Below are 10,325 nucleotides of genomic sequence, written 5' to 3'. Positions count from 1 at the left end.
CACAACTTAACGACTAAACAAAATTTATATCCCACCCGTCTAGACAGAAGTCTACTCTGGGCAACTAATAACATTCAAGAATAATAAGGTAAAACAACATTAACACAATAGAAGATAGCAAATAAATTAGACATTGACAGGAGGGAAGGCCTGACTAAAGAGCCAGGTCTTGAGTTGGGTCTTAAAAATACCCAGTGAGGGAGCCAGACAATTTTCTGGGGGCGAGGGGCCACTGCCGAGAAGGCCCGCTTTCTTATTCTTGCTCTTTGGGCCGCCTTCTGCGTTAGGCTTAGTGGGGGGCATTCAAACTCCTCCCCCCCCCCGATGCTCCCACTCACTAAACTATCCAAGCAGCTGATGAAAATAAGGACAGGAAGACCTTTTTGCCTGGAAGTGATATTTTGTAATTTAAAATTACACTGTCTGTCACAATAGTGGGGGAAGGCAGTGATATTTGCTGTCCTTATTTGGGCAAATCAATGAGAAGGCAGGATTATCTGGAAAAGACCATAATGCTGGGAAAAGCTGAAGGTCGCAGAAAAAGAGGAAGGTCACACAGGACATGGATTGACTCCATAAAGGGAGTCAAGCAGAGGCTCAAGTCTGCCAGAGCTGAGCGGAGCTGTTGAGGACAGAGAGAGCATTTTTGGAGGTCACCCGTCCATAGGTTCCCCGTAAGTCAGAGGTGACTTGCCCCATAACAAAGACCCTGTGAGGAAGGGTCAGGAGGAAAAGGCAGCCACCAACCGTTACAAAACATCTGGATGAATCAAAAGGGCTTAAAACCCTTTCCCAGACCTGAGTGGGCTGCGAATAAAGAGAGGAGAGCTTTGGGAGGCCACGGGTTCATCGGGGGTCCAGAAATGAACAGCAACCTAACAGCCATTAACAACCACTATAAAAAATGCAACAATAACAGTAAGTATGAGCTATTTTTGTCCATTTCAGACCCCTCCCGGCCGTTGTCCCTTGCTTTGGGGAGAACGGCTAAAAAAGAAAGGGGAGAATCAAATCATTTCAGTGCTTTGGGTCTGTGGCTGCGGAGCCAGAGGTTGCGAGTTCGATTCCCCCACTGTGCCTCCTCTACGGGGGGGGGGGGGGTTGTGGGCTGCATGATCCAGAGGGTCGCTTCCAGCCCTGCCATTTTAAGATGATTATACAAGCCGAGCTCACAGTCCCGGGCGTGTGCGGTGAGGGGAGTCAGACCCACAAACACACCCTCAAATAATAAACCTGTGGCTGGAATATTACTCCGGATCTACGACCACGTCAAATGGGGGTTTGAGAAGAGAATTTGAACCCAGGCCTCTGGAGTCTGTGGGACAACAATCAGAGCGACTTGGTTACATCATCATCATCACCATCACCACCACGTTAGGCTTCATGAATTGTGGCATGGAATGGATCCTTGTTCAGAGAAGACCAGGGTCCCCCTCCTAGGCTGGGGGGTCCCACGTTGCTCTCCCCCCTTTCCCCAGTCCCATTTAAAAGGAAAGAGGGCAATACCTCTGGGGCTCCCCCTCTCCCCAACCCCACCCTTCCCTCGCACTCCCCTGCCCAGCGCAAGCACCCCATAAGCGGCAGCCCGCTCCCCAGTGCCCCGCGCACAGAGGCGCCCCAGCTTAAGGTGGGGTGGGGTGGGGACGCCTCATCATCTCCTCCACCTGCTTCCTCCCCATCATCTCCTCCTCCAGAGCATCTCTGAGAGCCGGTCTTGCTGCCTTTAATCCTTCCCTGTCCTGAATCCCTCCCTCCTTGAATGTGGCTGTTCTTCCCCTCTTCCCCCATGGGAAAAAGAGGGAGCTCTGGTGAGTGGCCACCTGATTTGGGGGGGGGGATCAAGGTGCTGGGTTGGAGAGGATTTGGAAGGGGGAGAGGTTTCTGGGTGGCCATGAAGGGGCAACCCCCCCCCCCAGATCAGGATCAGCCTCTCTCCTTCCCTTGCAAAATCTCATCCTTTTACGGACCCGGAAAAAGCATAAGAAAACCCACACACAGCCCTTCCTTTTTATACCCAAAGGCCTCCTTATAGAAGAAGATCTTGCTCGCTCTGGGTGGCAAAAGGTCGGGGGTCTTTGTGTTTAAAGGATCCAAAGGATCCAAAGAGTTCCAAGTTGGAGAACAAGGGAGGGGGGAGGGGCTGTGCGGGCAGGAGGGGGGAATCACGTGACCCTCCCTCGCTTCTACACCCACCTCGGAAGAGAGAGACGAGAGGGGGGAACGTAGAGCTTCGAAAAGGGAAGAGAGAGATGCGCCACTCCTCGGAGCTCCTGCTAGAGAGTCAATCTCTCCCCCTGACATGAAGATCGGGGATTGAGGGGGGGCACTTCCTTATAACCACCCCCCCCCCACAGAGACCCCCCTCCCTTTCCTTTCTGCAGGTTCCTCCCTTCACCTCCGCTCCCTCTTCTCTTCATTCATGAAACCCTTTGGGTGGGGGGGGGTTGGAGGGGGAGAACCTAGAGCTACGAAAGAGGAGACAAGGAGCCCCTCCCCTTTTTTCCGCCTTTCTCCAAACCGGAAGCGGTGGGAGGCCCCGTCTGTCCCCTCCCGTCTCTATGGTCTCCGGGGAGGGCCCCTGCTGAAGGGTCTCCTAGGGAGTTTCCCGCCTTCGGGACCTGCAAGGAGGTGAGCCATATGGGGGGAGGGGAAATATTGCGGGTGGGGGGGGAGTTAAATTCCGAGAGAGGGAGAGAAGGAGGGGGTGGTCTTCTCTCTTCCCTCCGGATGGCAAATCCACCCCCCCTCTTTTTTCCTGGACGGACACGAATTGCAGATCTTTCCTTCTGAGTCCCCTAGTTGGGGATATTGGGGGGTTGGGTGGGGGGAGGTCGGGGATCCCCCCCCTCTGGAAGCAGAGAAGAAACCCACCCACTCACCCGATGTCCCCTCCCAGCAAAGGCACCTTGTGTGTGTGTGGGGGGGGAGAGTGCATGGAGGGGGGCCCTCAACCTGGATTTTCCTCTGAGGAGACCTTCCTCCACCCCACCCCCCCGACTTTCTCCTGGAGGCCTCGGTGGCTGTGAAAAAAACGAAAAGGATGGAGAGGAAGGAACGTGGCTCTCCCCCCTCCCTCTTCCCTCCCCACACGAGGGGTTCCCCCAAAGGTCCAGGCCCCTCCATCTTCTGAAAAAGTGGGAAAAGGGGTTTTAAGGCTGCATCGCCCTGGGGGGGGAGCGGGGGAGGGCTTGGCATGAAGAGGAGGGAGTGGAAGGTGGGGGGGCAGAAAAAGTGGGGGGGTGAAGGCGGAGACTCCAGCCTGGGAGGGAGGAGAGAGGAAACATCGGGGTGGGGGGGGGATATGGAAGGGCTTGGCTGGAAGGGAAGGACTTAAGTTGGCCACTTAGGCCGATCTCCCAAGAAGATGATGATGATGTGATGATGAAGAAGACCAGGAGGGATAATCTGGCAAAGTTTGGATAAATCTTTCTTTTCTTTTTATATATACTGCCCCTCTAGCCAAAGGCCACTCTGTGTATTTTGAAACATGTGGGGGGGGGGGCGGAGAGGAGAAGGAAGGAAATCGTCAAAGCTAGAAGGATCTGAAGAAGGAAGGAGTGTGTGTGTGTGTGGGGGGGTCAGCTGGGAGGGAGAGGGCCGAAGAAAGCTATTTCCCCCCAGGAGACACACAGAGAGAGAGGGGGGGGGGAAGAGAGAGAGAGAGACTGTCCTTTTCGGATGGTTGAGGACGTTTTCCTTCCGTGGCTCTTCTAGGGAGGATCCAGGGGAGAGGTGGGAAAAAAAATAAAAATAAAATAAAATCCATTTCCTTAGAGGGCCCCTTTCATTGCTCACCACCAACTAGGAGCAGCCTCTGTGAAGCAACATCAGGAAACCCAAAGGGAGCTTCTCCTCCCTAAATTCTCCTCAAGAGGCAAAACAACAACACGACCCAGATTCTTCTCTGTGAAACCCTAGATTTCAACTGCAATGGGAGGCCATGAATCGAATTGATTTATTTTTTTTAAGTGGAGGAAGTGCCTTCTGGGCTTGCCAGTTCCCCTTTCTGAATTGGAACTCTGGAACCTCTGCCTCTTCTGTCCCGGCCTGCAGAAGGGAGAATATTTTCAACCCTTTTTCTTGTGGTTTCCCCTTTCAGTTGCTGGTGTTCTCTCAGGAGCTGACTTCTTATTTCCTCAGGAGAAAATGGGATCTTCTGCATCCAGGCCAGAGAGCTCCGCCTGTGGGTGTCTTCCTTGAGATTTCTGGAAAACAAGAAGGTCTCTCCAGGTAAAGGTTTTTGGCCCCCTGGGCAATAGAGAGTGTGGAGGAAGTTTCTTGTGACTTCATGTCTAGATGCAGTTATTTAATAGAAGAACAAACTGAGAAGTAACGTAGATCGACTTGATGTTGAATCCCTACCACAAGGCTGGAATCAAAATCAAATCTGAAGGGTGGTGGTCTCAGATTTGATTTCTAGTCCTTGGATCATTATTGTTGCCCTCTTCTAAACTTGTCCACGTTTGTGGGCATCCTCCTTAAAGGGCTTGGTTTCCAGTCCCCTGACCATCCTTGTTACCCTCCTCTGAATGTGTTCCCATTTGTCAGCATCCTTCTTGAAGTACGGTGTCCCGTCCTCTAGCACTGTAAGTGTTTCGTTACGGACCAAGCCTGCTACCTAATATCTTAACACCAGCAAGAGATCAGACAAGACGCAACCACCTGAACCAAAGTCCAGTTTTATTAAATAGGCAATGCAAAGTCATCTGGGACTTCTCTTAAAGGCAGAGAAGATCCCGAAAATACAGTGTACAGGATCTGTATTCCATAACAGACAAAGAGTCATGAAGTTCTACAAACTCATTAAGTAAAGTCTACTTAATATTTGGATCCTACACCTAATTGTGTATAAACATGCGGAAAACAAACAAAATGGTCCCTTATAGATAGTTGGGGTGTGCCCACCTCCCCTTGATGACCTTCCTGTTGGATGCCCCCACACTGTCTGGAAGAAAGTGTATTCCAACTTCCTTGTCTTATTAATATATTTAGGTTACCAAGCAGGGCCCAGATGTATGGACTTCAGCCTCCGTCTCCTTGCTGGGTTTTATGTTTCGACTATTTTGGAGTGCTCCAACCCTGGAGGCTTTCAAGAAAAACCTAGCCCTTTACCTGGCATATCTGCTTGGACTATATTCCTGACTTGAGCAGTGGGTTGGACTTGATGGCCTCGTAGGCCCCTTCCAACTTCACTTTTCCATGATTCTATGATTCTATCTGTGTTTGGCCCCTGGGCAGCTTTCTTAAATGGGCCACCTGCTAGTTGAAAGTGTGAAATATATGCCTTTGATTTAATACAAAGGTCAAGAGAGAATTAATATAGGAAATAACATGAAGAATAAGATTTTGTACCCCAAGACCAGGAATAAAACTACTTTCGGCCATATCCAGGTATCACTCCTTCTGACAATTGAAACACGCGAATTTAAATCTACTTCTCTTTCTATAGCCATTCCTGGGCTTGAAGTTGAATGAAAAGCAACACACAAAGGCAAAAGTCTAGATAGAACACATACAAATAATCCCCAGATAATAAGAACCACAATTGGTTCGACCAGACCAGATGGGCGGGATATAAATCAAATAAATAAATAAATAAATAAATAATTTCCAATTACAGTGATGCCTCGCTTGATGACATTGATTCGTTCCATTGAAATCACTGTAAAGCGAAAACGTCGTCAAACAAAATAAAAAATCCCATTGAAATTCATTGAAAACCGTTCAGTGCTTTCCAATGGGCTGAATATCTGCTCGTCCAGCGAAGATCCTCCATAGGGAGGCCATTTTCTGGTGCCTGTCAAGTGAAAAATCAGTCCTAAAAACAGCGGGGGGGGGGCCTTTTTCTTCAGCCGGCGGCCATTTTGTAACCTGTTTTCTGATAGTCGTAAAGCGAAAATCGGTTCCCTAAGCAGGGAACCAATCATTGTTAAATGCGAATTCGTCGTTAAACGGGGCACTCGTTATATGAGACACCACTGAATAAAAATATACAAAATCATAAAATTACAGTTACAGTTTCAATTAGAGCAATTAATTTAAAGAAAAGATCACCAAGATGGAATAGCATAAGAAAGGAAAAAATATAAGAAAGACTTAGTTGACTGGAGGGAAGGCCTGCTTGAACAGCCAAGTTTTTAACTGGCTTTTAAAAACACCCAGCGAGGGTGCCAGCCGAATTTCTGTTCCACAGCCGAGGGGCCACCGACAAGAAGGCCAGGTTTCTTGTTTTTTCCTTCCGGGCCTCTCTTGGCGTCAGACCCCTTGGCCATCCCTGCTGGCTACATTGGGTGCTTCGGGTAGATCTGGGTGGGAGAAGACGATCTGCCAAATATTGAGGTCCCAAACTGTTTAGGGCTTTATAAGTGATAATTAGCACTTTGAAGTCAGCGTGGAAACGGATAGGCAACCAGTGCAAAGCAGCCAGAGTGTGGGAGATATGCTGGTGTTTTCTCACCCCACTAAGGAGCCTGGCTGCCGCATTCTGGACCATCTGAAGTTTCCACATCAGCCTCAAAGGCAGCCCCACGTAGAGTGCATTACAATGGTCTAATCTCAAGATTACGAGCGCATGGACTGGAGTAGTGAGGCCCCCCCCTCAAGATATGGTCGCAGCTGGGCAATCCGCCATAGATGGAAATAGGCGGAGCGGACTACGGACGTCACCTGGGTTTCGATGGTAACCACCGGGTCCAGATGTATTCCCAAGCTGTGAACCTCACTCTTTGCGGCAAGGGTTTTCCCCCCAAAAGAAAGGGAGTTACCTATACCGCTGATGGAAGGACAACCCACCCTCAAGACCTCTGTCTTGTCCGGGTTCAGCCTCAATCCATTCGACTGCATCCACTCCAGTACAGTCTCCAGGCAGCGCTGAAGGGACAGAATGGCATCCACTGAGGTAGATGAAAAGGAGATGTAGAGCTGCGTGTCATCAGCATACTGGTGATACAATGCCCCACACCCCCTGATGACCCACCCAGTGGCCTCATGTAAATGTTAAACAGCATTGGAGAGATGATCGACCCCTGTAGGACCCCACAGTTGAGGCTCCACAGGGCCGAGATACTCTCTCCAAGCTGCACTCTCTGGGGCCGGTCCTCCAAGAAGGAATGGAGCCAAGCAAGTGCTAGGCCACCAATTCCTAACTCAGAGAGCCTCCCCAGGAGGATACCGTGGTCGGCGGTATCAAAGGCTGCTGAGATATCAAGGAGGACCAAAAGGGACATATTGCCCCCATCGGCCTCCCTCAGCAGATCATCCATCACTGCGACCATTGCCGTTTCTTTAGCATAAAGCGAGCTGAAACCCGACTGAAATGGGTCCAGAGCATTGGTTTCTTCCAAAAGTTCCTAGAGCTGATCTGCCACCACCCGTTGGACCAAATAGGCAGGGTATAAATCAAATAAACTAAACTAACTAAACTAAACTAAACTCTCAACCACCTTGCTGAGGAGGGAAACATTGGCAATGGGCCTATAATTTCCAATGTCGTCCGTCGCCAAAGGTCAAGAGAGAATTAATATAGGAAATAACATGTAGAATAAGATTTTTTACTTCAAGACCAGGAATAAAACTACTTTTGGCCATATCCAGGTATCACTCCTCTCTTTTTAAATTCTGACAATTTAAACAGCGCTGAATTTAAATCTGCTTCTCTTTGTATAGCCATTCCTGGGCTTGAGGTTGAATGAAAAGAAACACAAAAAGACAAAAGTCTAGATAGAACACATACAAAAATCCCCAGATAATAAGAACCACAACAGTGGTGCCCCGCTTGACGACGTTAATTCGTTCCAGCGAAATCGCTGTAGAGCGAAAACACTGTCAAACGAAATAAAAATCCCATTGAAATTCATTGAAAACCGTTCAATGCTTTCCAATGGGCTGAATATCTGCTCGTCCAGCGAAGATCCTCCATAGGGTGGCCATTTTCTGGTTCCTGTCAAGCGAAAAATCAGTCCTAAAAACAGCGCGGAGGGCATTTTCTTCAGCCGGCGGCCATTTTGTAACCTGACGAAGCAGGGAACCGATCATTGTTAAATGAAAAAAAACCATTTAAACCATCGTTTTGTAATCGCAAAAGCTATAGAAAAAACAATCATACAGCGACTTCCTCGTTAAGCGAGGCACCATTGTACAGCATATCGTACGGTGGATAAGTCTAGCATCCATGAAGTTATCTGTTAGCGCAAAATCATGGAAATTCAGTAGAATCAGTAGAATCAGCAGAGTAATGTCCAGTCCAGGCAGTCCAAATAAATCACACACACGCAGGCAGCTTCTCCCAACACCTATCGTGTATTTACAGGTTATATACAAGTGGAGTCTGGCAGCATAACCGGATAGCATTCATCACAGAGCAGGAAGATACATCTATTGTATAGGTACACATATATACTTATGCACATCTGCCTGTGGGCAATCACATTAAACATTACATCATGTATGAGTCAGCACTCATGAGTCATCATGGCTCAGCATTACTGCACACCTGTTCCACATGGCTGGTCATTAAAACCCCTTGTTCTGCTCAGGCCTGGAAATCATCCTTGACACCCCTCCTAATTTCGGCCTGAGCAGAGCATATACCCAATTCTTCAGTTATTTCCTTATGTTTTTCTATACTCAGGGGTTTTGTCAAAATGTCAGCTATATTTCTTTCTGTCTTGCAATCCTGCAACTCAATTACCTTTTCATTTATTGCTTCCCTGACATTCGTTCGTTTAGTCGTTTAGTCGTGTCCGACTCTTCGTGACCCCATGGACCAGAGCACGCCAGGCCCTCCTGTTTTCCACTGCCTCCCGGAGTTGGGTCAGATTCATGTTGGTTGCTTCGGTGACACTGTCCAACCATCTCATCCTCTGTCGTCCCCTTCTCTTGCCTTCACACTTTCCCAACATTAAGGTCTTTTCCAGGGAGTCCTCTCTTCTCATGAGATGGCCAAAGTACTGGAGCCTCAGCTTCAGGATCTGTCCTTCCAGTGAGCACTCAGGGTTGATTTCCTTTAGAATTGATAGGTTTGTTCTCCTTGCAGTCCAGGGGATTCTCAAGAGCCTCCTCCAGCACCACAATTCAAAGGCATCAATTCTTCGGCGGTCAGCTTTCTTTATGGTCCAGCTCTCACTACCATACATCACAACAGGAAAAACCATGGCTTTGACTATTCGGACTTTTATTGGCAATGTGATGTCTCTGCTTTTTAAGATGCTGTAAAGGTTTGTCATTGCTTTCCTCCCAAGTAGAAGGTGTCTTTTAATTTCGTGGCTGCTGTCTCCATCTGCAGTGATTATGGAGCCCAAGAAGGTAAAATCTGTCACTGCCTCCATATCTTCCCCTTCTATTTGCCAGGATGTGATGGGGCCAGTGGCCGTGATCTTGGTTTTTTCGATGTTGAGTTTCAGACCGTTTTTTGCACTCTCCTCTTTCACCCTCATTACAAGGTTCTTTAATTCCTCCTCACTTTCTGCCATCCAAGTGGTGTCATCTGCATATCGGAGGTTGTTGATATTTCTTCCGGCAATCTTAATTCCGGCTTGGGATTCCTCCAGTCCAGCCTTCCGCATGATGTATTCTGCATATAAGTTGGATAAGCTGGGGGACAATATACAGCCTTGTCGTACTCCTTTCCCAATTTTGAACCAATCAGTTGTTCCATGACCAGTTCTAACTGTTGCTTCCTGTCCCACATATAGGTTTCTCAGGAGATGGATAAGGTGGTCAGGCACGCCCATTTCTTTAAGGACTTGCCATAGTTTGTTGTGGTCCACACAGTCAAAGGCTTTTGCATAATCAATGAAGCAGAAGTAGATGTTTTTCTGGAACTCTCTGGCTTTCTCCATAATCCAGCGCATGTTAGCAATTTGGTCTCTAGTTCCTCTGCCCCTTCGGAATCCCGCTTGTACTTCTGGGACTTCTGTGTCCACATATTGCTGAAGCCTACCTTGTAGGATTTTGAGCATAACCTTGCTAGCGTGTGAAATGAGTGCAGTTGTGCGGTAGTTGGAGCATTCTTTCGCACTTCCCTTCTTTGGTATTGGGACGTAGACTGATCTTTTCCAGTCCTCTGGCCACTGTTGAGTTTTCCAAACTTGCTGGCATATTGAATGTAGCACCTTAACAGCATCATCTTTTAAGATTTTAAATAGTTCAGCTGGAATGCCATCACCTCCACTGGCCTTGTTGTTAGCCAGGCTTTCTAAGGCCCACTTGACTTCACTCTCCAGGATGTCTGGCTCAAGGTCAGCAACTACATTGGGTTGTCCGGGGTATCCAAATCTTTCTGATATAATTCCTGTGTGTATTCTTGCCACCTCTTCTTGATGTCT

The 10,325-nt window shown here is 48.3% G+C and overlaps 2 protein-coding genes across 4 annotated transcripts in view; one reads left to right on the top strand and one right to left on the bottom strand.

Moving 5' to 3' along the window:
• The window catches only part of LOC140703825 (uncharacterized), a 412,915-nt gene that overhangs the window by 105,988 nt on the left and 296,602 nt on the right, over window positions 1-10,325 (bottom strand). The window lies entirely within an intron of this gene.
• The window catches only part of LOC140701297 (uncharacterized), a 78,665-nt gene continuing 70,872 nt past the window's right edge, over window positions 2,533-10,325 (top strand). The window contains exons 1-2 of one of the 3 annotated variants that reach the window (XM_078386987.1): window positions 2,533-2,628; window positions 4,141-4,230. The gene's annotated coding sequence lies outside the window, so the exon portion shown is untranslated. Of the gene's footprint in view, window positions 2,629-3,275; window positions 4,231-10,325 lie in introns of those variants that run through there. The other 2 variants (XM_078386986.1, XM_072987342.2) reach the window with 2 other exon arrangements.

This window comes from Pogona vitticeps, chromosome 2, assembly GCF_051106095.1.
Source record: "Pogona vitticeps strain Pit_001003342236 chromosome 2, PviZW2.1, whole genome shotgun sequence".
NCBI lineage: Eukaryota > Metazoa > Chordata > Lepidosauria > Squamata > Agamidae > Pogona > Pogona vitticeps.
Note: the sequence above shows the minus strand (reverse complement) of the source record. Positions and strands in the feature narration are given on the sequence as shown.